The 6,004-nt window shown below is 39.0% G+C and overlaps 1 long non-coding RNA gene across 7 annotated transcripts in view; it reads left to right on the forward strand.

Moving 5' to 3' along the window:
• Window positions 1-6,004, forward strand: part of LOC137187990 (uncharacterized) — a 32,764-nt gene that overhangs the window by 25,919 nt on the left and 841 nt on the right. For 6 of the 7 annotated variants that reach the window (XR_010929304.1, XR_010929306.1, XR_010929308.1 and 3 more), the window contains one exon: window positions 2,052-3,167. This is a non-coding gene — a long non-coding RNA (uncharacterized lncRNA). Of the gene's footprint in view, window positions 1-2,051; window positions 3,168-6,004 lie in introns of those variants that run through there. The other variant, XR_010929309.1, reaches the window with a different exon arrangement.

The following is a 6,004-nucleotide window of genomic DNA, read 5'->3' on the forward strand; positions in this document are numbered from 1 at the left end:
CACAATGAAGAGCTGGATGACGCAGCTGAGAAAGGAAAGAAGGGAAGGAGAGATGGATAGAGCAGAATTCTGAACAGGGAGAGGAGGAAAAAGGTGGAGGAGGAGGAGGCGGAGAGAGGGAGCGTAGGCAGACTGCGTGGGAAGGAGATGCTGCATAATCAGCTTTCTAGGGTTTTCTCCTGCTCTCTTTATCTTTACTTTCTTTACTGTCTTTTTTTCTCTGAGTGGTATAGGCCCATTCATCGCCGTCAGCCCTATCTGTGTCTGCCTTGCTGTCTTGCTCATCTTGTCTACTTGTTTTTTTTTCCCTCTCTCTATCTCTTTCACCTCTATCACCATCTTAATTTTCACTTTTTGTCCTTCTTTCCCTCCTTTCTTTAGGACTCATATAGCAGCACAAGCTTGGGTGCTTTAATAGACTCTCCCTGCCCTTTATTTGTTTTATAAAAGAATGAAAAATGATCCCATCTCATCTGGCCATCCATGTGTATATCCACAGGCACAGACAGCCACTACATGTCTTATAGGAGAGACATGTTACTGCTGTTATTTTTTTAAATGAAATTGAATCACCTTCCGCTTCTATTTTGTGCGTCGTAAGGAGGAAAATACAAAATATTGCAATGATTTGGCTGTGATTCCCTAATCTCTCACAAAACAACAGTGTAGTAGTAAAACCCTTTTTAGCTTTATAGCCGTCTAACACACAGCTATGGTCTGCTCATTCAACATTATTTCACACTTATCAGCTTTTGGCATCATATTTATTTAGCCACATAGCCGTCTAATCGTGAGCAAAGAGGAACCCGGTGAGTCATCGGCATCTCTCGCACATTCGAACGGCGCCTGGAGCTGCTCTGTTAAAAGGCAATCTGGTGAGAGAGGGGCAGGGGGAAGAGGGGGATGCGTGGGCGGAGGGGGAACAGAGGAGCAGGTGGCGGCGGCGGTGGTGGTGAGGGGGAGCGACGGCGAGGGAAGTAGGGGGGTTTTCCTTTCAGAAACATCCTTGAATACTGAGCATCTCTCTCTGACTGTCGTCTTATGTTGGAGGCAGAGCAGGAGGAGAGGTGGAGGTGGAGGGGAGCGGGGATTGCGGAGGCAAATATGTGTTCATTCACGTTTGTAAGGTGGACGTTAAACGTGCAACGTGTGGGCGGGTGTGTGAAGCAAGGGCACAAAACAGGGAACACCATCTCCATCACTATTTGAGTAACAGTTTAGTTGTGAATGGAGCAGCATGACTAACAGTGTTTACTCAGTGATGGGATTTATAAGTAACTGCAGCAAACTCCATTATCCAAACTCCAAATTATGGCAGCTGAAACATCCCACTGATAAAGAGAAAGACAAACTCCCAACATCACTATTCATGTGTTTAAGTTTTCGGTTGCTTGTCAGTTGCTCCCTGCAAAGCTTCTCTAATGGCTACAAATCAGTTTTAATGTTAATATAAAATCCAGCAATGCAAGGGACAATCCTGTGCCCATAAGGTCACCAGCTCAATCCCCACAGAAATCTTTGTGTCCATCAAGATGCATATATCCCATGAGAGTGGCACTGACAAAGTACCTGCTCATTGTTTGTACGTAGCTATGTAGGAGCCATGGCTGAATTTACTCATTTGTGGGTCAAAAATTTGCTGTTGGACCCCTGTTGTGTCCAATTTCCCATCAATAAAGAGTACACAGCACACTGTAGATGGCATCTTCATTATATTTTGCTCACCTTTTCTGATAAAATTCAACTTCACTTTGGAAAATGCACTATGTGAGTACAATATAAACTAAAATAAGTGTGACACAGAGTGACACTAATAATACAGGAAATTACATCAGATTGTATAAAAAAACAGGAGCTAGTTGATCTTGTATTTTATTAGTGCGATGTGCAAGTACTCAAATGACCAAAAAGCAACTGACACATTGTGAACGTGGGTCTGTTGGGGCCCACTTTGCATCTGCAAAATGTAAATGTGACCATTATCTTTAATATGTGATAACACAAAGGATGCATGGAGTTTTTCATTCACCCGTGGGTTGCTGTTTTGACAGAGACTTGGAAACAGAGATGTGGACAGCCTCAAAGGATGGATTTGCCAGTCTGCTCAGATGATGACGTACTTGCACATAGAGAAGGAAACCCCTCCACAAACTCCCAACTGGCTGACTGCTCAGGCGTCTGGCTCAGTGATTGGCTGCGGGATAATGAACACAGTGATGGAGGTGAGGCTCAGTCTGGGTGATGCAAAAGGGTGAAACACAGAAACCATAGCAGTCCCCCTTCTTTCAGAAAAGCTCAATGTCACATTCCCCAAAGCTTCACATTCACCCCCGAGCCTTCACTGAATGAATGTTGCTTGTTTAGACTGCACTATTCACCCACTAGTCTGTCAGTATAATGTGCATAGTGATGTGTATTAAATCTGACTGACAGTTATTTCATAGAAGGCTATAAATTTGCTGTGATGAAAATGTTATTTTTCTAAATGAAAATGATGCAGGGAGCACAACTCTGTCTGTTTAATGTCTCAGTTTGTGTTTATATAATAATCTCATGATTATTGTTTTGCCTTGTTACTGTCTTTGTCATTGATTTTATTGATTATTTTTAATTGTCAATAATTGGCTATTGTTTTAACTATAATTACTAAGGCATATTTGTCACAAGAATATGATGAACGGAATCACATGTGGCTCTGACATATTTTCACTTCAATTTTCACAATCCTTGCTAAATACACGACTCCTGACTGTTAGTGGCTTTCTTTTCCGCATTAGAAGCAGCAGTCCCTGCTCTGCTCCCTGCAGTCTCCTCCATCTCATCCAGCAACACTCCGCAGTTCACTTCACATTGACTTTGATATATCGTTTTGATTGGTAGGTTGGCGGTATCCCAGACTCTGCAAAGGCGATCTGTGGCTTCTACTGTGACAAGCCTGTTCCTGCACAGGAAGAATCAGGCTTTGCATTAATTTAGATCAATCCTTGACCATCACTTCCTGTCCTCAAGTTTGATGGAGAGTGTGTTTTAGATCAATGCAAAGGAGTTTTCTTTTACGTAGCACTCAAACCCACATGTTTATATACAGCTGTGGCTCCAGTAGTCATTGCACCTTTTGTTATATACTGACCTACCTACATACCTATATATATACCTTTTGTTATATCTTGCTGATTAAAATGCTCAATTGAATTCTGCTCATTGGGTAATGGAAAACTAGAATATTCCATTACTGTTTTTAGCATGTGGCTCTATGAATGGCAATGCTAGTTGGTTGGTCCACACTTTGGTCTAGACTGAAATATCTCAACAACTAATAGATGGAAATCCATGAAATTGTGCACAGACGTTCATGGTCCCCTGAGAACTCCTATGTACTTTGGTGATCGCCTGACTTTACCTCTAGTGCCATCAGCAGGTTGACATTTTTGGCTTTTAAAATGTCTTGACAACTGGGTTGCCATTGTATTTGGCACAGATATTGGTGGTGCCCGGAGAACCAATCTAACCAAACAGGTTTTCTCTTATCTGGTGAAATATCGCAACATTTACTTCATGGATTGGCACATATTTTATAGACATTCATGGCTCCCAGATGATGATCCCCTGACTTTCCCTCTGCTGCCACCATGAGGATCACATTTGTGAAATGTCTCAACAACCACTGGATGAATTGGACATTCATGCCCTCTTAAGTATTCATTGTAATCACTTCTATGCCTTGATTTCTTATCTAGCACTATCATCAGGTCAAATTTTAAATTTAGTACTTTGTCCATCCATCCATCCATCCATGAGCTATACTGCTTATCCTTTCTTAGAGGGTCATGGGGGGGCTGGGTGAGAGGCAGGGTACAGGTCAATCACAGGGCTGACACACAGAGACAGACACTCACGTTCATACCTTTGGGCAATTTAGAGTCGCCAGTTAACCTACCCTGTATGTTTTTGGTTTGTGGGAGGAAGCTAGAACATCTGGAGGAAACCCACACAGGCTACACACTAATATGGTAAACATGGTAAACATTATACCTGCCAAACATCAGCATGTTAGCATGCTAACACACTGTAAGCATTTAGCTCAAAGCAGCACTGTGCCACTAGCTTGACAGACTCTTGTGCTCTTGTTGAATGTTCAGATGTATCAAATTGGGGAAGTTCTGTCCATAGCTGTCATCCCTTTTTTCTCTCTGTTTGGTTTAGAATTAGGATCATTTAGCCCACAGTATGATCCTATTTAGACTTCTAGTTCCAACAGTTGTGATTATGTGTCTCCCACTCTGATTGACATCAAAACAAGCATCTGGCAGGATAAAGCAGCGTCATACTGTTACAGTTCACTGTTTGTACTCTTCTAAACTTAGGGGAAACCAGGGGAATATATTATAATGTGTGAAAAGCAAGGCAGACATTTGAGATGTCCCCTTTGTAGATCACAGGTTGGATTTGGCTTTTCTCTCCAATTAATTTGGAGGAGGTGATAAGAAGAGGCAAGAAATCAATATGAGCCTAAGCAACAGGGAAAAATGAAATGAGATTCATGAGAGGGAGCCTTATCTGGAATCTGTTCCCACGCCTTGATTAACAACCATACCCTTGAAATAAGGCAAGTTAGAACCATTTTTGTTTAATCCATTTATTCACAGATTGGAAAACAACCCTAAAATAACACTTTTTTATGATTTGGTCCCTCAAGGCTCAATAGAAAGCAAAGTTGTTAAGAAAGCTCATCTTTTTTTACTTAGCAGTTTACTAACAAGCAAGGAATACAGAAATACTTCTACTTTCAAAGAAATAAATCTCACAAAATCTCATCAGTTACAGCATCCTAGCATGACTCTTAAAAGTGGATTCTGTAACACTTTCTATGATGCCCATTATGAACATACTTATCATGCGTTATAATCTGTTTATAGCACTGTATAACTATAGTTATATAATTATAAATATTCATAATGCTTTATAGTAATAATCATAACACATTATAAAGCATTTTATAATGACTAATAAGGTTAAGTATAATAATACTTCATAATTGCTGGTAACTCACTGACATTTTTTGCAAGGATCATAGTGTCTTATAATTCTCATAGCTGTAATTATAATCATTTTATAATGAATTATAATCACTTATCATTTACCAAGTTTTTTTGAGGAGTCAATTTTGATCAAACATTTACATAAAAGTAAAATATACAGCTACAGGTAAAATAGAAAATGTTTCAGATATCATCTATAATTTGAGTCAACTGAGTCTTTAGAGTGAGTTTTTTGGGGAAACATTACATTGGTAAAATGTAAATATCCATCATTCAGTTGTTCATCATCAAAAAGTTGTGTAAATTGGAGTACTCAATTCATTGTCTGTTATGACCTGTCAAGCAAAAAATTAATTTTTACGTTTTGTGTTGTTCTTGCATAGATTTAATGATATTTTTTTTCTTTTTTTTTAAATTAAAGCAAACAATGACCACTTATAGTGACTTATAACCAGGTATAACCAGTATTATATCTGCCTATACCTCAGGAATTTCACTACTTCACTTAAAGCACCCAATGACCACTTAGAGTAACTTATAATCACATTATAAAATGATTATTATTCATTATAAAATGATGATAATGTATTACAACTATGAGAAAACTATGATCCTTGCAAAAAAATGTCAGTGAGTTACCAGCTATTTGACCTTACAAGTAGTTATAAAATGCTTTATAATGTGTTATGATTATTGTTATAAAGCATAGGTATTTATGAGTGCTTATGAGCATAATCATTCAGTGCTATAAGCAGATTATAATGCATTATGGACATGGGCGTCATAGAAAGTGTTACCTTGGATTCCATAAAATACAAAATCTCTAGTCATACCAATGTTTCAGCTTCTGCCTTGAACAAATGAGCATTAACTATGGACTTGAAATTTTGTACCGTAAAACTGAGAAAATATGAAGATTTGTACTAAAATGTTAACTCTCATGCAGACCTACACACAGCTATGCA

The sequence above is a fragment of the Thunnus thynnus genome, chromosome 8, assembly GCF_963924715.1.
Source record: "Thunnus thynnus chromosome 8, fThuThy2.1, whole genome shotgun sequence".
NCBI lineage: Eukaryota > Metazoa > Chordata > Actinopteri > Scombriformes > Scombridae > Thunnus > Thunnus thynnus.